Below are 24,010 nucleotides of genomic sequence, written 5' to 3'. Positions count from 1 at the left end.
TTCCAAGTCCTTTGATGTCTCTGACAGAATTACAATGTCATCGGCGAACCTCAAAGTTTTTATTTCTTCTCAAAGGATTTGATACCTACTCCTAACTTATCTTTTGTTTCCTTCATTTCTTGCTCAATATACAGATTGAATAACATCGGGGATAGGTTACAATCCTGTCTCACTCCCTTCCCAACCACTGCTTCCCTTTCATACCCCTCGACTCTTATAACTGCCATCTGCTTTCTGTACAAAATGTAAATAGCCGTTCGCTCCCTGTATTTTACCCCTGCCACCTTCAGAATTTGAAAGAGAGTATTCCAATCAACATTGTCAAAAGCTTTCTCTAAGTCTACAAATGCAAGAAACGTAGATTTGCCTTTCCTTAACCTATCTTCTAAGATAAGTCGTAAGGTCAGTATTGCCTCACGTGTTCCAACATTTCTACGGAATCCAAATTGATCTTCCCCGAGGTTAGCTTCTATCAGTTTTTCCATTCGTCTGTAAAGAATTCGCATTAGTATTTTGCAGCTGTGACTTATTAAACTGATAGTTCGGTAATTTTCACATCTGTCAGCACCTGCATTCTTCGGGATTGGAATTATTATATTCTTCTTGATGTCTGAGGGTATTTCGCCTGTCTCATACATCTTGCTCACCAGATGGTACAGTTTTGTCAGAACTGACTCTCCCAAGGCTATCAGTATTTCTAATGGAATGTGGTCTACTCCGGGGGCCTTGTTTCGACTCAGGTCTTTCAGTGCTCTGTCAAACTCTTCACACAGTATCATATCTCCCATTGCATCTTCATGTACATCCTCTTCCATTTCCATAATATTGTCCTCAAGTACATCGTCCTTGTATAGACCCTCTATATACTACTTCAACCTGTCTGCTTTCCCTTCTTTGCTTAGAACTGGGTTTCCACCAAAGCTCTTGATATTCATGCAAGTGGTTCTCCTTTCTCCAAAGGTCTCTTTAATTTTCCTGTAGGCAGTATCTATCTTACCCCTAGTGATATGCACCTCTACATCCTTACATTTGTCCTCTAGCCATCCCTGCCTAGCCATTTTGCACTTCCTGTCGATCTAATTTTAAAGACATTTGTATTCCTTTTTGCCTGCTTCATTTACCGCATTTTTATATTTTCTCCCTTATCAATTAAATTCAATCTGTCTTCTGTTACCCAGGGATTTCTACTAGCCCCCGTCTTTTTACCTATTTCATCCTCTGCTGCCTTCACTACTTCATCCCTCAGAGCTACCCATTCTTCTTCTACTGTATTTATTTCCCCCGTTCCTGTCAATTGTTCCCTTATGCTCTCCCAGAAACTCTCTACAACCTCTGGTTCTTTCAGTTTATCCAGGTCCCATTTCCTTAATTTCCCACCTTTTTGCAGTTTCTTCAGTTTCAATCTGCAGTTCATAACCAATAGATTGTGCTCTGAATCCACATCTGCCCCTGGAAATGTCTTACAATTTAAAACCTGGTTCCTAAATCTCTGTCTTACCATTAGATAATCTATCTGATACCTTTTATTATCTCCATGTATACAACCTTCTTTCATTATTCTTAAACCAAGTGATAGCTATGATTAAGTTATGCTCTGCGCAAAATTCTACCAGGCGGCTTCCTCTTTCATTTCTTAGCCCCAATCCATATTCACCTACTATGTTTCCTTCTCTCCCTTTTCCTACTCTTGAATTCAAGTCACCCATGACTATTAAATTTTCGTCTCCCTTCACTACCTGAATAATTTCTTTTATCTCATCATACCTTTCATAAATTTCTTCGTCCTCTGCAGAGCTAGTTGGCATATAAACTTTTACTACTGTAGTAGGCGTGGGCTTCGTGTCTATCTTGGTCACAATAATGTGTTCACTATGCTGTTTGTAGTAGCTTACCCGCACTCCTATTTTTTTTATTCATTATTAAACCTACTCCTGCATTGCCTCTATTTGATTTTGTATTTATAACCCTGTATTCACCTGACCAAAAGTCTTGTCCCTCCTGCCACCGAACTTCACTAATTCCCACTATATCTAACTTTAACCCTTTGTTTCCTGACATAAGAAAAAATTTACTTTTTAACATTTTCTTTGCAGAATTTATGCTATTGTGGCCTCAAAGGACGGTAGGATTTTTTGTAAAATTTTATTTTATTTTTCACAACTTTTTTCTCTCCTGGTACTTAGAAGTACCGTCAGACTCCATGTACAGAATCACAACATGCGCAGAAAAATGCTCCAATTTTTATAACTTGTACCTTATTCCACATAAATATTAAATATTTTTACATTAGAAAATTAATTAACCGAAATATGATATTTCTGAATTATTTTTTTTTTAATTTCGCATAAATTTATTCTAGAGCAACTTCACAATACATAGTAACTTAGCTATACATTTTTGACAGTATATACATATCACATATTTACTGATACCTCATGAAATTTTAGGAAACAGTTCTTTTTCTCATTGCAGCACAAATACACTTTACATGTACTACATTGTGAATGTGGTCTCGACTGAATTTTATTTTCGCACACATTTCGCATCGTCCTCTTTTACAACTGAACACTACAAAATGGTTTCCTCGGTTGCCAAGACGTACATCCTTCGGAACAGAAAAGTTATCCTTCCTTCTCTTTGGGAGAGTTATTTCATCTTTACCAGAGTTTCTCTTTTTGAGATTTGGCACTTGCTGTTCATTCATTAGCCCTAGTGCCACAGCACACCTGAATTCCAGCAGTGGCAGTGCCCCATGTAGATAACTGAAAATGACGTAAGCATTGACAGAAGCAATTTCTATTGCTCCCCAGAAGAGACGGTACCACTTTCTTTGATCGCTTGTCAAGACCATAAGTAGAATGTAATCTGTCTGCATGATCCACACCACCCATGTTTTTATTGTAATCACAATATCTGGACATGGTATAGTCATACTAGTTCCATCTTTCTGTTTTCTTGTCACTACCCTCTGTTCAATGCCATGGAAGTTTGACGCAAAATGCACTACTTTATTTTCCTTCCATTGAAATACTGTTAGGTCTAAAGATGATTCTCTGTGATTTGATTTAGACACTTTTCTTTAGGTAAATTCCCTGGCAAACCTTTCCTGTTTGTTCTAATTGTTCCACGGGCAAATGTATTTACCGATTCCTGTGTGAGAAAAAGTGGACAGAACAACTAGTGAGAGGTAACGCACTGTTGCTACAATAAAGTGTTCGCACAACCTGACGGTACTAATAAGTCCGCTTTAAATTTTCCACTTTATCTCATTCACTTGTAACGTAATGCTTCAAACTATTATAAAAAAACAAAGAAGGTAAGTACGTACAATGGAAAACTCAACGGAAGTTTCAATAAATTGCGCACAAATTCAGGCAACACCATGGAAACAAGCACATACGATCTTCTGTTTTCACAGCAGCGCGCGAAAAACAATTTCAAGCTCTGACCGCCAGAGAGGTCTATGTATCGCACAATAACATCTGTGAAACAGTAGAGCAGAGTTACTGTTACGTACCGACAGACTCTCAGATCACGAAACTGGACCACGAGAAAATAATTAGAGTCAAAACTTACTGGTACTTTTAAGTACCGTCAGGCAACAAAGGGTTAACCTATCCATTTCCCTTTTTAAATTTTCTAACCTACCTGCCCGATTAAGGGATCTGACATTCCACGCTCCGATCCGTAGAATGCCAGTTTTCTTTCTCCTGATAACAACATCCTCTTGAGTAGTCCTCGCCCGGAGATCCGAATGGGGGACTATTTTACCTCCGGAATATTTTACCCAAGAGGACGCCATCATCATTTAATCATACAGTAAAGCTGCATGCCTCGGGAAAAATTACGGCTGTAGTTTCCCCTTGCTTTCAGCCGTTCGCAGTACCAGAACAGCAAGGCCATTTTGGTTAGTGTTACAAGGGCAGATCAGTCAATCATCCAGACTGTTGCCCTTGCAACTACTGAAAAGGCTGCTGCCCCTCTTCAGGAACCACACGTTTGTCTGGCCTCTCAACAGATACCCCTCCGTTATGGTTGCACCTGCGGTACGGCTATCTGTATCGTTGAGGCACGCAAGCCTCCCCACCAACGGCAAGGTCTATGGTTCATGGGGGGCTAAGACGGTATCTCGTTCTTGTGTTAAAGGTTAAAACAACTGCTGAAATGATTTTAAAAAGTTATCACTTTTTAATTGAATTTTCTCTTTATGAGAGTACGGAAGGGCACTCTGTTTTAATTGTTAAAAACCATTCAGCAGTCAATATGGCACAAAATATTTCTTTGTTAAAGACAACCGGTTTCAACAGACTTTGCTGTCATCTTCAGGTCTTAAACTTTTTGCTGTAAAACATATTCATTTTACGCTGAACTTCATGTAAAATACATCAATACATAAAAACCAGCACATTGTAAAGGTCTGTCATTGCTAAACTATTTAAAAACATAAAGCACCCTGTGGAACCGGCTATGTCCATATACATATTGCTCACAGATGCTTGTTACACCATGGTTCAAATGGCTCTGAGCACTATGGGACTTAACATCTGTGGTCATCAGTCCCCTAGAACTTAGAACTACTTAAACCTAACTAACCTAATGACATCACACACATCCATGCCCGAGGCAGGATTCGAACCTGCGACCGTAGCAGTCGCGCGGTTCCGGACTGCGCGCCTAGAACCGCTAGACCACCGCGGCCGGCTGTTACACCATACAAATGCGGTACACAACAGCGCATCTGCTTACATATGTTGGTTATATTCTAAACAGTGCGAATCCAGTTTTGCACTTTTTGTCTGTAACAACGAGAGGCAGAACTTCAGCATACTGATTTCGATCCTTTCGGTAGCACTTCTGGTGATTGTATATAATGTCATAAAAATTGTATGCCATTCTATTACTTTGGCGCCAGCTGATTCAATACTTGTAGTGAAAATCAACTCGAAATTGACGCTGAGAAGGCAGTAGCAAATGGTGACAAAGTCTAGAAGGCGTTTGATACAGTTTCACACTGTCCTTTAATGAACAAAATATCACCTTACGGACAATTTCACCTCTCTGTTACTGGTTTCAGGATTTTCTAGTTAGATGAACTTTGTACGTTGCGTTGTCAACGTAATATCGGGCCCGCCACAAGGGGGCTTCACAGAGCCGTTACTGTTTACGGTGTGTGAAAAAGATCTGGAAGCTTAGGGAGCCGCTGAGAAGCTTTTTGCGGATGATGATGTATGTAAGAAAGTCGAAACGTCATCAAATTGGTAGATCCACGCTAGGAAGATGAGTTAACGGTTGACATTCAACATAAACAAATATAACATAAACGGAAAGACGCAGTGTTGCTCCATAGTTCCATTTACAATTGCCAATTAATTTCTGGAAAGAATAACTTTTTGTTTGTCTGGGACCGTTACCTTGCAGGATTAACAGGTAATATCCAAAGCATAGCGGTGCGTGTCACTATGAGCTCGTCTAGTAGTCACGAGGGCATTACAGATACCACATCAGTGACAGAGATTGATTGCTTTTTTTCCTAGTTTACAAATAAAATTTATTCTTTGTAAAATAACACTAAAAATTTTTTCGACAGTTTCATTCTCTTGCCAAAGGAAAAAGTCCTATGAATACGTGTCTAGAAACGTGTCGTTGCCGCTGTAGATGGCTCTGGCGAATGACAGTCTCTCTGACCACGTGCCGTGTATTTCTTGTGTGTAGCAGGCTGTGTGTTTGACTCGTCAAACTGCAAGCAGCAGAGTGGTCCGATGTTCACATCGGGAACAAGCCGAGATGGTATTTGTGAACGGCCAAGGTGATGGAAACGGTCGAGAGGGAATACGTTACCAAAAGAGTCAAGTAACATATTACTACACAACTAGCTCGAGAAGTATATTAGGAAAAGCCCGCCCGGTTAGCAGTGCGGTCAAACTTTCCGGACTGGGAAGGAGCGCCTGGTTCCCGGCACGAATCCGCCCGGGGACTTGGGTCGAGGTCCGGTGAGCCGGCCAGTCTGTGGATGGTTTTTAGGCGGTTTTCCATCTGGCTCGGCAAATGAAGGCTGGTACCCCTTATTCCGCCTCAGCTACACTATGTCGGGGGGGGGGGGGGGGGGGGGGAACCACCGGGGGCAGAACCGCACAATAACCCTGATTGAGTGGTTCGGTGTGGGGCGGCGGAGGGGTGAAGTGGAGTGCGGTAGTCGTCGTGGGGTTGTGGACCACTGCGGCTGCGGCTGGGACGGAGCCTCTCCGTCGTTTCTAGGCCCCCGGGTAACATACAGTGCTATGCAATACAATAGTAAGAGGGCTGAGATCTCATACGGAATCTCTGATGCTGGTTCTTCCATTCATCATTCGCAAACTGAACAGGAACACAGGGAAATGGTGATGGTCCTGAAACATCCCCTGGAACAGAACCACCCTCACGCTAAAATTTGCTGGTTCTTAATTGAAACAGTGTTAGTTGTGTCGATCGGACATGAGTGAGGACTGATTAACAGGGCGAGAACGCTTCGTACGAAACCTGACCGTGCTGCCTAAAACGAAAAGCCTCTATTTTCTTTACGAATATTAATCAGTGCTTCAGTTTACGGGAAAGGTTGCTTTGTAAGAATAATAGTTTACACCATTTACTTCGTTTGTTGACTTCACAACTAACACACTTACTAACAATGTCTCTATCAAACCATGCTCATATTAACAGTTAAATTTAGTTCCATTTGCACGCTGATGGTTGGCACTGCTGTATTGCTTTTCACTATGAAACTATCGTGCTATACGGCTCCACGGTAGTCTTAATAATTGCTGTAATATTAACATATTTCGTCAATGAATGCTACTTACCAAGAAGGATGATAATGTGAGTCTTGAGCTTCTCCCGGCGTATGAAATCTTCAGACGACTTACGGGAATGCAACCGGATGACGCATTCAACAACCGTACACGTCACCAGGCTGCATTCCCAAAAGTAGTCTGAACAATGGCGTAGCTGATTTGTCCTCTGGTTCTTATTTATTTATTTTTGTTTGGTTTCAGGCAGTGCCCGTTTCACCTGATACAATTAGTTCACATAATGATACAAACAAAACATTAGGCTAACTCCATTACAAAATATAAAACATATTTGGAATAGATAAGTAGGCAACAAAGTACATAGTATGACTCCACACTGTTATAACAAAATCCAAGAAATTTTAACATGAAATCCAATTATACACATACACAAAGAAATATAAGTAAATATCTTGAAATTTTGAAGTTAACTTTATGAATGAGGGTGAAATGGCACCACGTTCATTTGGCAACGGACCTATTCATGAAACTAAGAGCTACTCTAAGAGAAAAAAATCCTTGATTTTTAATATGTTGTGCTGTATAAACGTATGATCGTATTTACCACATTCTTTTGATCTGTGTACAATATTGTCTATGAGACAGGAATGAAAGCCTGGAGAGGGAATTGAATTTAACAAATGTCTCGTTTTGTTAGTGTTTATTTGACCTGCTCTTAGTCTGTTAATACAATGATGAAAAAAAATCGCAACACCAAAGAGGAGTTGTGCGACATAAACGAAAGTTGGTAGATCATCTGAAAGATGATATCTATTCCAGTTTCGCGCGAGACGCGTAAGAGTGGCGCTAGTAGCGTTACTACGAGGAAGCGTATCAGGTTTGCTTTAAATGCGCGCTGTCATGGGCGTTAGTTACCTTTGGGATTGGAAGTAGTGAATTGGTGTTAGTCAAGATTGCCTTTTAGGTGACAAAGACGCCATTATCAGCACCTCACTAAGTTCGGAAGAGGCTTTGTAACAGAGCTACTAAGAATTGGATGTTCCTTCTGCGATATAGCAGAAAGATTTGTCAGGAATGCAGCCACTGTGCATGGCTGTTGGCAGCGGTGGTCACGAGAATGTATAGTCGTAAGAAGATCGGGCACCGAACGGCCACCTGGCACTAGCGAGACGGAAGACCAGCGTGTTCGGCTTATGACTCTGGCGTATCGTACTGCGTCTGCAGCAGAAATCTGAGCAGCATTTGGTACCACAGTGACACAACGAACTACTATTCTTTAAGAGCAGCTCCAAGCTAGACGCCTTATAGTACGAATTCCAATGACCCCAAACCACCGCCTTTCGCGACCACATTGGTGTCAAGCAAAAGCTCATTGGAAGGGCAGGTTGGATGCCTGTTGTGTTTTCTGATGAAAGCTGGTTCGACCCCAGTGCTAGTGGTGGCCGCGTGTTGTTTAGAGGGAGGCCAGTTGATGGCCTGCAGCCAATCTATCTACGTGCTAGGAACACTGGACCTACAGCTGGAGCTACGGTCTAGGGTGCAATTTCGTATGATAACAGGAGCACACTCGTGGTTGTCCCACGCACGCTGACTACAAATTTACACATCAGTCTGGTGATTCGACCTTCTGGACTGCCATTCATGAAGCCTTCCAAGCGTTATTTGTGAACAGGATAAAGCTTGCCAACGTATCGCTGTTGCAACCCAACATGCTGAACAGTATGTCGATCAACAGATCTGTCCCCAATCGAGTACATACGAAACATCATCTGACAACTCCAGAGTCATCCAACACAGCATTAAGAGGTGTGATTCCGTAGATTTTTCCCACCGTCTTACATGTTTATGCTCTACACGGGTATGCTGCCTGATATGACTGTACACTCATCTGACTGCCATCATCACGTACGATTGCTGAGTGTAAAATTAAGCCGAATCTGAATGTTCATCAGAAACGGCGTCTCCTTTATACTCCGGGTACATACCACTGTGCCTGCGCGAGAAGCGGAAGAAATGCCTTCTGCGAAGCGAAGAATTACAGCGCCGCCAGCGTAGAAACTGGCGAAAGTGATAAATCGCAAATTGAGATTTAGCTGGTCGAAAACGAGACGGTTGTTGCTTTATATCAGAAAAAAATAAGGTTCCATATCGTGCTTAAAGGACAACCATTATCTATTCATAATGATATCATATAATCGTATTTCGATGGATTCCTTGAGCGCACAATCCCAGTAACGAGAAGCAGGAGCAATGATTTGCGTGTCTTTAAACGATGTGTTATGCCTTTCACTGAGACAATGTTCTGCGAAGGCAGATTATCCAGGCTGGAGCAAACGTATCTGACGCAGATGTTCCACACATCGGTCATGAACAGTGCGAATAGTCTGGCCAATATAGGCCTTTCCATAATGACAGGGAATTTTATAAACTCCAGGCTTTCTCAATCCCAAATCATCTTTAAAAGATCCAAACAGGGTTGTAGACTTGGCTGAAGGCAAAAGGACACTTTTAATATCATATTTCCTGATATTTCCAGATATTTTTGAAGAAATACTTCCAGCAAAGGGTAGCTGGTTCACTTGACGCTCCAAACTGAAAAGCAAGATTAATTTGACGAGCAGTATATCAGTTGAGCTTGAAGGCAGCCTTAAGACGATCAAGTTCCTGTGTCAAATTTTCGGAATCAGACATGGTATAAGCTCTGTTGACCAAAGTACGTAGAACTCCCATGCATGCGCTGATGTGGTGGATGACAACTCGTAGAATGAAGATAGCGGTCCGTATGTGTGAGTTTATGGTATGCGCCATGTCTCACGGTACCATTTCCTTTTTCGTGTACTAGAACATCCAAAAAAGATAATTTGTCAATTTTTTCAATTTCGATCGAAAATTTGATGCGTGGATGAAGACAGTTAAAATGATCTAAAAACCGATTAAGAGCTTCCATTTCATGGGGTCAAATAATGAAAATATCATCCACGTATCTCCAAAAACATAAAAACATGTAGTTTGAAGAGAATGAGTCCTGAGTGCGATATATTCAAAATCTTCCATAAAAAGATTTGCGACAATAGGGGAAGGAGGACTCCCCATAGCCACGTCAGTTTGTTCAAAAATACGTCATTAAATAAAAAATATGTCCATGTCAACACATGGCGGCACAGCTCAGTAGTTTTATGATCCAAAAGTTGACCGACCAACAACAGACTCCTCCCAAGGTACCTGGGTGGAAAGAGAAACCACATCAAAACTAACTAAAAGATCAGATGTTCCAAGTCATAAATACTTCAACAGTCGATTTGGATAAATGATGTTCACATTTCCCAACGTAAGGGCTGAGGACGGAAGCAAGATATTTAGCTAAATTGTAAGTAGGAGAGCCCAAATTACTAACGATAGGATTAAGAAGAGTCCCAGGTTTATGCACCTTCGGTAAGCCGTACAACCTGGTTGGTAATGCCACTCCTGAATGAAGTTTCTTGATGGTGTCCTTTGGCATAGAGCTCTTATTAATAAGTGAAATGGTCTTCCGCTTTATCCGGTCTGTAGGATCGCTCGGAAGTTTACGGTAAGCAGAATCATCCAACAAACAGGCCATTTTAGCCAAATAAACTTCACGGGACAAAACAACAGTAGCACTACCTTTATCAGTAAGAATAACTACAACATCCTTATCTTCTCTCAACGTCCGAATGGCCTTCCTTTCACTGGAAGAAATATTACTCTGTGGTGGCGGTGCTCGACGACGATGGTAAAAAACTTCCTGTCAAATTTCCTCTGCCAAATCTTCAGGAACGCGAGCAATGGACTGCTCAACAGCGCTAATAAAATCAATGGTAGGCAGGTTCCTTGGTGTAGTAACTAAGTTCATACCTTTTTCCAAAACCGACAACGTAGCATTGTCCAATTTCTTATCGGTGGACGACGAGTAATGTCATCGGACGTGGATGGTTGTTGGCGAAGTCGGAGAAACTTCGAAGATTGTTTTTTAATAGTATTCTTCTGCGTGGAATCCTAATAGGCCCACGAAGCTTCATCAACCCACTTCCAGGATGCGGGAGACAGACGAGACGAAAGTTCTAAATGCAAGAAATACAATTCTTTGGAGGTCAGATCCAACTGTTGACGTGTGAAACGAATTCTCTACCGTACTAACGCCAAACTAGCAAGTTTCTTGATCCTTTTTGCCATTTTAGTATCAATAAAGTGAGAAAATTTAGGAAATTTGGGAACAATACCTTCATCACGGGATCTCAATAAAAATACAAGTGAACTCAGCAACTTCCCTTTCTTCTCGCGAAATTTATCAAATTTCTTAACAAGAATCACGATCTCCTCCCCGTAGAGGTTTTTGGTGTGATTAATTGTTCACGTATTGAACGAACAAGTGCAGTAGTCATGGAACTCCATAGCAGACACAGTCATCCACCACCTCTACAACACAATGCATGCGCATTTGCGTGCTTGCATTCAGCATTGTGATGGATACACGGGCTATTAATGTTTCAGCATCTCACATTCTCCTGACGTATCTAGCGCTAACACTAATCTGTGATCTTGCAGTGTTTATCACTTAAATGAGTTACCTTGTCGCGTTACAATATATGTAAATGATCTAGCAGAAAGGGTAGGATGCTCTCTAAAACGGCTCGCAGGTGATGCGGTATAACAAAGTAGAAACGCCAGAGGATAGTAACGATTTGCAGAATGACATCCAGAGAACTAAAGATGATGCAGGCTCTGACAGTGGACCTGAACATAAATAAATGCAAAATATTGCTCATACACAGGAAAAGAAATACACTTCTGTGTAGCTATACTACTGATGACAAACCGCTGGAAACAGTATCTCGAGTAAAATATCTAGGAGTAATTATCCAGAGCGACCTTAAGTGGAATGACCACATAAAACAAACAGTGGGGAAAGCAGATGAAGAGGAAGAACATTAAAAAAATGTAACTCATCCACGAAGGAAGTGGCTTATAAGGCGCTTGTTCGACCGATTCTTTAGTATTTTTCATCTATCAGGGATCCCCACCAGATAGCACTGAAAGAAGAGAGAGAGAGAAATCCAAAGAAGAGCGGCACGTTTCGTCACGGGATCATTTAATCGAAACGAGAGCGTTACGGAGATGCTCAACGAACTCTATTGGCAGACGTTACAAGAGAGACGTTGCACATCACGGAAATACTTACTTTCCAGGAGGAGTCAAACATCACGTTACTTCCTCCCACATACGTCTCGCCTAATGGCAATGAGGATGAAATTCGAGAAATTAGAGCCAATACAGAAACTTACCGACAATCATTCTTCCCACGTGCTATTCGCGACTGTAACAGGGTTGGAGAGCCCAGTTAGCGGTACAAAAAGTACTCTCCACCACACACCATTCACCTAATGGTGATAATGATGTAGATGATTCCCGAAATTTAATTACTCTACGTTATTTATTTTTTGGTGTTGCGATTTTTTCCCGTGCAGTAACAGTTTACCTTTTCACGAGCGGCGAGTTGTGAAACCGCAAGTTGAGTAGAATCTGTTGCTGCATCGCCCATTAGCATGTGCCCTTCATGTTACGGCCCGTGTCCACTAACTTTGTTCATTCGGGTTTTGCTTGGTTGGCGAGTTTACCACGAAAATCACTGTAAGGCAGGGGTATATCGGTGGGAAGTATACGCCGCACCCTTTTCGGAAGTTTGTCTGCACATTCGCTCGTGTCTAAATGCCCACACCCTCCACTAATAAGCAAATAATTACTCGACTGGATACGTCTGTTCCAAGCGATATCTCAACAAGGACCGCCGTCGTCTCGCATAAAAGAGCATGAGCGGCTGCACTTACGCACTGTTGAACAAAACAGGGAGACAACGCCTCCAAACGGAAAAGGGCACTCATTTCCGAATGTTCGTGAGAACTAGCGATGCGGAACGGGTGTGTGTGGCTACGTCATACTAATGCCGATAGTAGTGCCCTTACAGCACACGCAGTAAGTTGTCACATGGAGCATAGACGTAGACGAAAACATTAAGAGTAATAAGTATAGTAAGTTACTTTATACTAGTAGCAAATGGTGCTTACGAAGCCACTCATACAACAGAAAAAAGCCTGTCTAATTTTACAGTTGCTCTGGAATTATTCACGAGAAATAACTGGCGATCAAAACGTTGTTTTAAAAATAAAAAACGTACCCACAATGGCTGAAAATCTGACACGGGCAGTTACTCAAACAAATCTTTTGCAAAAAAGTGACTAGACCTGATCTAAAAGTGTCAGCTGAAAAAGGATAATTCACAAAAGTATTTAAAAAAACATAGACAAAAGCACAAATTTGTAGAATTGACTGGATTACTAAATTTAAATATCTTGCAGGAATTACACACCAGAATGGACTAGAAAAATTTTCAATAGACTTGCAAGTTAAGAAAATCAAAAGAGTATATATATATATATATATATATATATATATATATATATATGAAACTAAAACGCTATACCACTTTGCTAAGACAAGAATGTTTGTACGCTTGTAAGTACTTAACGATGAATTAAAAACTGGACGGAACAGAGACACATGAAAGACGGATTACTGGAAAAATAATCGGTGCAGCAGAAACAGTTAATGTTTAGAACATGAGAAGTAAAGAGAAGGACTGCGACAATATAGAGCAAATACCAGAAGTAATGACAAAGTGAGGATTAATCTTTCTTTGAACACCTCTACCGAATGCATAAGAACAGGCTAACACAACAAATTTTCATGTATATCTGGAAAAAGAAATCGACAATAGCACCAGATACAGAAATAACTAGAAAGAAATAACACCAATGAATTGGAAGTAACACAAACGAACCTTTTTAAGAATAAAATATTTATTTAATTTGTTCTTATTAGAAACGTCAGACCCTCTCTTACAACGGACAATGGTTTCTCACATACAGTACCTTTATTACATTATAATTACCTAAGAAACAACAATTACAATATGACAATTGTTTTAACATAATTTCAGTGTATATAGTGATTATGTGACTAAATAATATTAGTAGCTAATAAAGTTAATGCTGGCAGTAGACCTAATCCTGCTGCTGCTCCTTCTGCCATTAATAATGATAATGATAATAATAATAACAATGATGATAATGGGAGACATAAAAAGAATTTATAGGCGTAAAAATAGATGTTCCGTGATACGTTGAGTTCTGTGGCAAGAAATTTTAAGGAGATTGCACCAGCTAAGAATACTGGGAAGTGAGAAAGATCTGGTTGCTTTAGTAGATATGTCACTGTCTTCTGAAGCTGGAGATGTTATTCCATTTTCTAATACACTGAAGACCAAAGAAACTGGTACACCTGCCTAATGTCATGTAGGGCCACTGCGAGCACGTAGAAGTGCCGCAACACGACCTGGGATGGACTCGACTAATGTCTGAAGTAGTGTTGGAGGAAACTGACATCATGAATCCATCCTGCAGGGCTGCCCTTAAATCCGTAAGAGTACGAGGGGGTGGAGATCTCTTCTAAACAGCAAGGCATCCCAGATTTGCCCAATAATGTTCATGTCGGAGGAGTTTAGTGGCAAGCGGAAGTATTTAAGCTCAGAAGATTAATTCTATAGCAATTCTGGAAGTATGGGGTGTCGCATTGTCCTGATGGATTTGTCCAAGTCCGTCGGAATGCACAATGGACATGAATGGATGCAGGTGATCAGACAGGACGCTTAAGTACGTGTCACTTGTCAGAGTCGTATCTAGACGTATCAGGAGCCCCATATCACTCCAACTATACACGCCTCACACCATTACGGAGCTTCCATCAGCTTGAGCAATCCCCTGCTGACATCCAGGGTCCATGGATTAACAAGGTTGTCTAAACACCCGTACACGTCCATCCGCTCGATACAATTTGTAACGAGATTCGTCGGACCAGGCAACATGTTTCCAGTCACCAACAGTTTAATTTCGGTGTTGAAGGTCCCAGGCGAGGCGTAAAGCCTTGTGTCGCGCAGTTATCAAGGGTACACGAGTGGGCCTTCGGCTCCGAAATCGTTGAATGGTTCGCACACTGACACTTGTTGATGGCCCAGCATTGAAATATGCAGAAGAGTTGCACTTCTGCCACGTTGAAAGATTGTCTTCAGTTGTCGTTCGTCCCGTTCTTGCACGATTTTTTTCCGGCCGCAGCGATATGGGAAATTTGATGTTTTACCGTATTGCTGATATAGACGGTACACTCGTGAATTTGTCGTATGGGAAAATCGCCACTTCATCGCAACTTCGGATATGCTGTGTCCCATCGCTCGTGAACCGACTATAACACCGCGATCAAAATCACTTAACTCTTGATGACCTGCCACTGTAGCAGCAATAACCAACCTAACAACTGCGCCAGAACCTTGCTGCCTTACACAGGCGTTGCCGACCTCAGCGCCATATTCTGCCTGTTTACATATCTCTGTATTTGCATGCCTATAGCAGTTTCTTTGGCGATTCAGCGCATAATGCTTGAGGGTATTCCAGACATGGGTTCTTGCTGCTGTGAAGGACTGTCAGACTGTGGCTCGACGATGCAACGGGACAGAAAGGATTTTGTTTTGATGGAAGAAGGTCTTTCTCTAACATTGTTTCGAGAACAGAGGCAAGGTTGAGGAAAAATATTACGGACAATGTGCATTGGTAACACAGCAGATATGGACACCGCTTGTCTGTACGCAGCCAGGACAGTTGTGTATTGGACGGTGAGATATGATCGAAGTATCGAACGTCACAGATATAACGAACACGAGCATTCATATCCAGTTCCAGGAGACGCGAGCTTTCCTGAGAAAGACCTCGCAGGATAACGTCGCCGTAATCAATAACTGAAAATTCCGTTGTTGGTGCAAGTCCGTTTTTCAGGTGAAGAGGGAAGAGCTTTTCGTATTTTTGTAGTGCATGGAGAGATGATAATGCCTTCTTGCACACTGCAATTATGTGTTCAGTTCAGTTTAGGTTTTCATCTGTTATTACTTGCATACATGTTCTTTACTGAGAGGGAGTGAAGTTGATTTATGTCCGTTTTATGATTAAAGATAGTAGGAATTCCCGCTATTTTTGGCTAATGAGCCTAGAAAAAAACCGACCAGTACCGCTTGGATTTTGGATGGGCTGACCTCTAACGCTATGTCGTGCCCCCATTTTGGTAGTGCACACAGGTCTGTATTGAGATTATCAATAGTTGTCTTCAGGTTTATTGATTTTGCCTAGATGCTACTGGGGGTCATCAGCTTACAGCGGTATTTGCAGCAGGACAAAAATGACAACATGTAATTGACATATGACATACAGGACATAAAATCCCGTCCGAGGCCTGCAATCATTTTTATGTTCATAATGCCGGCCGATGTGGCCAAGCGGTTCTAGGCGCTTCAGTCTGGAACCGCGGGACCGATTACGGTCGTATGTTCGAATCCTGCCTCGGGCATGGATGTGTGTGATGTCTTTAGGTTAGTTAGGTTTAAGTAGTTCTAAGTTCTAGGGGACTGATGACCTCAGATGTTAAGTCCCATAGTGCTCAGAGCCATTTGAACCATTTTATGTTAATAATGGGCAACCAATGCTGTACAATCACAATAGAATCATGAAATGTTCAACTGACTCTTTTATTAGAACATGTTAGACGTTTCGGGATTACACCCATCTTCAGACATCTGTACAAAACATCAGTGAACAGCACACTCAACACGTCTCAACGTTACAGAAAATGAGATCGGGGTCTGATACTGCCTGTCTCCAATATGACTTTATGGTGCCAGGCATCACTTACTGCTATTGAGACGACAGGTACAAACGAAACCATTACACTGCACTTGGAGAGAAATTTAGGCTCCTAAGTTTTTCACAGTCGACAGTGTCTAAGAAACACATGATAGTCGCCGTCAGTCGGCTCTTGGTATCCATGGCAAGCTTGAGGTCATCTTTTACCTTTATTTGGGCAGAATTTTTGTTTACGTCAACATGATTGGCATTCGCTTATCATGTTGTTTGTAGTGAGGTAGTTTGTTAGCTGGTCGTGGATTATATATCCTATGTCTTTGGATAGTGCAGGAAGAATGCAAATAGGTCGGTAATCAGAGGATACTGTGGCTTAACTAGTCATTGTTTCCAGGCCTCTGGGAAAGCACTTTTGGTGAGGAAGTGGTAGAAGTTACAGTAGGCAGTAGTGGGTAAATAATAAACATCACTGGGATTCAAACACCATCGTGTCCAGCAAACGCTGGTCTGATACGCAGGATGCCTGTTATGACAGTATTGTTCTGATGGAATCTTTCGAGGCTACAGTCGTTTACCCCATGAAATAGCTAAAAATGAAATGTCGTGTGGCTAGGGCCTGCCGTTGGGTAGACCGTTCGCCTGGTGCAAGTCTTTCGGTGACTTGCGTGGCGAATGAAATAGCTAGTGGATCTCTGTTTCGTTTGTGGTTCATCTGTAGTTGGACATAATGTGAAGTGTCTGTTCAGTTCTTCGGCTGGCATCAGCTGCCGCTTTTACTTTGCCTGTACCAAGACCCGGCAGGCTTTTCCTTAGAATAGCGGGTGTATTTCAGTTGTCGGTTAATTTGTGGGAGTACACGAGTCTTACAAATACTGAATTTAGAAGATTTCCAAGAAATTAGAGATAGGGACCAACATGGATAGAACACAGGATATGACATGGAGAGAAGTGGAGTATTGGAAAAATAAGAAACCGCAGAGAAAAAAGAGCAATTGAATTGTTAAGTGATCTTAGTTAGTCAGTATTGAGAATGAAAATTATAAAAATAAACAGTTGCGCTTCTCAAGTAGTCTTTAATTAAAACGTATATTTTGAATCATTAAGCTGCAATTCACGACCAGTTTGCTATAGCTAATAGAAAAATCACACACTTTTAGTACTTACCGATATGACGTCCTTTCTGCTGCGACTGCCAGTACCTGTACTTCATTCATGAGAGAAATCAACAGAATAATAATTGCGCAACCTTTTGGCAATGCACGGATTGTTTACCTGCAATGCAGTTAGCTGCGGCGACAGTAATGTCATCGATGCGCGGACTCCAGCGTCGGAGGGTCATCTTTTTTGGAGACGGTCGCTTCTTTAACAACTCCCATCTAGAAGTGCCCCTACTTCGACCACGGAAACAACTGGCGCCGTTCCGTGTTTGGCGTCAGATCATTTCCTCCCATACTGCTGTGGCAGAAAGGCTCCTTCTTTAGGAACGACAGTAAAATTTGTCTTTGTAAAGTTTGCTGGCAAGGTCGATTTCGCAGAAGGACTGCTACATAACCTCAATCTGCTTCACCGAGTTTGGACCTATCGGCCTCACGTCCATTTTCGTCTTAAGGAGGAGAGCGGTTTTACAAAATTGCCTTGACACGTGATAAAAGAAATACAAGTAGCCTATTGTTTTTGGTTCTTCTTTCTCGTAATACTCACGTTATATCAAACTGGTGCGCTGCCTGGCTTGCACGCCACAGCACTTTACAAGGCATTGTAGTATTTGAGATCGTACCCAACGCTAAAAAGATGAATAGAATTTCATCATCAGACACTAAAGCCAATGCCTTGTTGATGTAGCCATCCTACCACTCCCCCTCCCCCCTCTTGACAACTGTACCATTCTGCAGTTTAATCGACCATGCTCTGGGCCTGCCTTTTCTTTTTTCCGAGGATTTTTCTTCCTAAATTACCGAATGAGATGCCCAATTTAATTTATCTTCTCCATATCATCTAGATTAATGTCCTTCGTCCTTTAATTTTTTTAAAAATTTGTACTTCAGATTTTCTTTCGGTCAGTGATGTTTGTGACTCTTCCCGTAGCCTCTTAGCTCCTGTTTCTAACCTTTTCTTCTCTTGTACACTCAAAGTCCTTCACAATCATGGTTTAAAATGCTCCAGATAAATATCGTGATGGTTCAAATGGCTCTGAGAACTATGGGACTCAACTGCTGTGGTCATAAGTCCCCTAGAACTTAGAACTACTTAAACCTAACTAACCTAAGGACATCACACACATCCATGCCCGAGGCAGGATTCGAACCTGCGACCGTAGCAGTCGCACGGTTCCGGACTGCGCGCCTAGAACCATAAATATCTTGATGAATATACTTTTTTGTTTCTCAATTAAATTGATTGTCTATTAATAACTTGTGCATTGTATTGCGTGTGTATTGAACCGGGGACCTAGAAACGACGGAGAGGCTTCGTCCTGCCATAGCCCTCAGTTGTTCACAACCCCACTACAGGCCACAGCAGTCCAACTCCATCACCGCTCCACACCGAACCCAGGGTCAGCCACTAGTGGACCCCCCCGGGAACGTCTCACACCGGACGAGTGTAACCCCAATGTTATCGTCGTAGAGTAATTACGGTGTACGCGTACGTGGAGACAGTGTTTGCGCAGCAATCGCCGATATAGCGTAACTGAGGCGGAATAAGGGGAAACAGACCGCATACACTGAGGCAGATGGAAAACCTCCTTAAAAACCATCCACGGGCTGCCCGGCACACCGGACCTCGACACTAATCTGCCGGTCGCATTCGTGCCTGGGACCGGCAATCCTTCCCGCTCGGGAAGCAGTGCATTAGACAGCGCGAATTAATAGCTTACTGGTGTTTCTAAATGCTTGTTTACTCATTCCAGTTCTTTCAGTATCCATTACACCTCTATGCTACGTCCAGCGAGGTCTAGGTGACCAACTTACAGAATGAAAATTCTGAAACATTTACTAATTGAAAAAATACATTCGATAAAATGAAATAATTTTTCAAAATGAAGTTTATCTAATAATTATTTTCATTTAATTTTAATATGACAGTATGCCAATTTACGCTATTTATAACACTTAAAACACTTGATAATGGCACTTTGAAGCCGAAATCATCATTGTGTAAGTGTAAATGTAACACAGTAAATAAACAACAGTCCAATGGCGGTACTGACTTAAAAAAAAGTTTATCTGGCCAAAAGTCACCCCAAAAATTTTACCGTTGAAAAAAGAACTCATTAATAAACTATTTTAAGAATTAACTGATAAGCTGATTTTTGAAAGTGGTAAAATTATTTTAGAATCTCCCACAATTTGACAATTAAAGAAAATACAGTTACTTAATCAAATACGTTTAAGAAACCTCGTTCAGCAGTCCATGGGAAGCAATATAGAATTTCTACAACCATGGTAGTGCAAAAAATGATGCTGACTCCATAAGGCGAAAACAACAGATCAGACAACAACTCTACTCATCTGAAAGAGAACAAGTATTAGCCTTCATCAAACAAATATTATAGTCACAACCGCAGCAATTTGGACCTATGCCTATTACATTCCTTCTGAGCACTCCACGACGTTAGCCACAAGAAAGCACCAATAGCATTTTAACAAAAACCACTAAGTTCCTCAGAACTGTCATTATGGACAACAGGTATGCAGAAACTCAGACTGGGCAGTTTAAAACTTTACTAACGTAGAGAACTAAATAATTTCAAATTATCCCCCATGAAGAGAGTGAAGAACGGAATTCCGCTTATCTTCTCAAGTATCTCGGCAACACAGTAAAAATAATCACAGTATTCAAAACAATTACAAAACAGTTCTTAACATACAATCATCAGAGAATAAACTTATGTAGGTTAATGGCTTCTTAGACATGATGACTTTTACATGAATGCTAACTACACACGGTGACGAGGTGTTCGTAAATAGAAGCCCCAATGTCTAATTATATTAGTGACCACCAGTGTCAAAACAGGGCACCCCCTGCGAATTCTGTATCAATTACTTGTTTAACTGAGCGGTAGCGTGAGATTAGTGTTTAACGTCCTGTCGACAACGAGGTCATTAGAGACGGAGCACAAGCTCAGGTTAGGAAAGGATGGGGAAGGAAATCGGCCGTGCCCTTTGAAAGGAACCATCCCGGCAATTGCCTGAAACGATTTAGAGAAAACCTAAATCAGGATGGCCGGAAACGGGTTTGAACCGTCGTCCTCTAGAATGCGAGTCCAGTGTGCTAACCACTGCACTGAAAGGCAGAATTCGCCAAGCAAGTTCAAATGCACTTACTGAAGTCACGAACTGGGGAAGACAGCACTTGAGCACAATTTAGCTAAGTTAAGCGCTTTAAGTATCAACGGAAACCTACCGATAAATTTAATGTTCCTTCTAATGCCGTGGCTCCATAAGTGAACAGCTGTCCTCCTGGAACTTTAGGTGTGCCGATGTAATACACCACGGATTGGAAGTTAATTCCACTTCACTCAATACTGGCCGGTAATGCCGACTCTGATAACAACGCCGCTCCACTACGAAATCCCGGTGCCTTGTACGGGGCCAAGCACAAACATAAAACACTTGCTATTGCCGCCCCTCCTAACCCAGGACAACATTACAAGTACTTGCGGAAACGTGCTGCTCTCCGGCTCACAAAATACTGCCCTCTCACCGTACGCTCGCGGCACCACGGCCGCGAGCCGAGAATTTCCATCTAACTTGTAAGTCGAATGTGCCTACAAACGACAAACCAGTATACTTCTATTACTATCCATTTTCTACTTGGCAAGTAGCAAAAGTCTTTTACTTGGATAAGCATTTATATCTTCTCAAATTTTTGTCATTACTTGCCCGTTACATTCACTTATCAATATTATTTTAGTCTTTCTTTTTTTGTTTATATACGTTTGTGGTTATCCAAGATCCCAGTAAAATTTTTGACGTCGAGTTCATGTCCCTTTCAGAATCTGCTAACATTACTGTATCATCAGCAAATAGAATACTTTATTTGCCATTAATTTTAATTCCTTCGGTGCAACTTTCCGTTGCTTGCATTGCACTTTCTGCAAAAAAAAAAAAAAAAAAAAAAAAAAAAAAAAAAAAATTAAATAAGTAAGGAGAGAGACGACAGCATTGTCGGATACCTACTCTTAATCTAGCCTCTTCCTTACTGCCACCGAGATATATTTCCGTATTATTTTGTATAGATTGAAGATCAGTCTCTTATCCCTCCCAGCTATTCCAGTTTTACTGAGTTTTCCAAACAGTACCTTTTTTCCAGTCCACTCTGCCGTAAGTCTCAATGATTGGAGTGGCAATCATTAAAACAAAGGCGTTTTTCGTTCCGACGGGATCTTCTCGTGAAATTTCAATCACCTGATTTCTCCTCCGACTGCGAAAACATTCTGTTGGCACCCACCTGCATAGGGAGAAATGATCACGACAAAACAAGAGAAATCAGGGCTCGCACAGAAAAATTTAAGTGCTCGTTTTTCCCGCGTGCCGTTGGAGGAATGGTAGAGAGACAGCTTGATGGTGGTTCATTGAACCCTCTGCCAGGCACTTTATTGTAAATAGCAGAGTAATCACGTAGATGTATATGTGTAGATGAAGTCTTATCGAGGTCAATGAGAGCGCCATACATCGTCTCAGTCATCTCAATTGTTCTTCGTAAGATCGCTTGAAGAACCATCATAGATTCCCCGGTTCCTTTTTCTTACCTAAATCCAAAATTATCTTCTTGTAAATGCTGGCTAACTTTAGCTCTTAGTCAATCCTAACAATATTGTGTAGAACTTTTGAAACATTGCTTAGGAGTTCCAAGGAACTATAGTTTGAATAGTTACCGGCATTTCCTTTCTTAGGAATAGCAAATATTTTAATAGGAGTTCGTTGGTACTGTCCCATTCTCATAGCATACACACGTTAATTTTTACAGCTGTTCTTTCGCATTACTTCCAGCACTCTTTATTAAATTACCAGGGGTATTATCTGTTACAATACCTTTGTTGTTGCTCTAGTTGTTTAAAGCACTATAGATGTCTGACCTTGCAACTGATGGTCCTATGAATTTCTTTTCCAGTTCTTCCTTTGTTGTCATGTTATACGAATCATCTCTGACATATTCTCCTTCAGGTATTTTCCAATGCGCTCTTTCGTTTTATCTTATTTCCGGTTCAAGTAGAAAATACGTTTTTGATCTTTAAGTATTTTGCTGTGACATTTCATCCGTAGCGAGTTACAAATTAAAAGAGAGTTTGCATTTTTTTTTTTTTTTGTACAATTGAAGTTCATAACATTAATCAGTACAAAGTATTAGTTTTATGGCACAAACGGTTGCGTTTCAGTTTTTTTTATTACAAACTAATGCGTCGAAAACGGTGCCTAATACTTTTCCGGTGTTGAATTCTGTGACTACTACATTGAAAGTAACACCTTTCACCGTGAATCCATTAAACTGAGAAGGTGGTTAGTCTTGTTTCTAGCTCAAATTTTCTGATATGCAATTATACGTGAGATAAATTACAGCGCCGGTCTCGTCACTAGACACAGAAGGAAGCAACCACTCTATATTCTAATGAAGAGCACCCAGAGCAAAGTAAACTGACCCCTGCTTTAATGAACACAGCGGGAGGTCCCAGTGTTGACAACCTGTAACGAAATCCTTGTTAACAAAATGAACCTCCGAAATGGCTAAGCGTGTTAAACTCACAATTTCTCAATAAAAGTTGAGCAGATCGGCCGGGTAGTAGCACGAACAGCCTTGAAAGTTTGAAGACCCTACTGTAAATTGGTTCCAAAGCGTTTGTTGCGTGTATCTTGGTTGAATTTTACCTTCCGCCTTAGATATTACGAATGAGATTTTCAATTTTCGAGCCGGCCGGAGTATCCGAGCGGTTCTAGGTGCTACAGTCTCGAACCGCGCGACCGCTGCGGTCGCAGGTTCGAATCCTGCTTCGGGCGTGGATGTTTGTGATGTCCTTAGGTTAGTTAGGTTTAAGTAGTTCTAAGTTCTAGGGGATTGATGACCTCAGATTTAAAGTCCCATAGTGCTCAGAGCCATTTGAACCATTTTTCAATTTTCACCAGTCATGGTTGTCTTTGTTACTTGTGTCCCGACAACATTATCGATGTCAGTCTAATTGTGAGGTTCATCAAGGAAAAACGTACAGTAGCTTCTTATGTCTTCATGAGTACGCAGTCACTTGTTAAGAGAACTTTCATCTTCACGACATAATCTTATTAATTTACATGAAATGCAAAGGGCAAGTTGGTGTACAGATATACATGCGTACCCCCCCCCCCCCCGGTCCCCCCCCCCCCAATATTGTGTGCGTGCGCGCTAGTTACACATGTATTGAAGAGATTTCACTGAAAGTGAAAACCCGCTCCATATCTAGAACTATTGCGAGTAGTCCAGGCGAAAATTTCAAAACGTTAA

This window comes from Schistocerca piceifrons, chromosome 1 (genome assembly GCF_021461385.2).
Source record: "Schistocerca piceifrons isolate TAMUIC-IGC-003096 chromosome 1, iqSchPice1.1, whole genome shotgun sequence".
In the NCBI taxonomy this organism is placed as follows: Eukaryota; Metazoa; Arthropoda; class Insecta; order Orthoptera; family Acrididae; genus Schistocerca; species Schistocerca piceifrons.
This window is presented reverse-complemented; position numbering follows the sequence as displayed.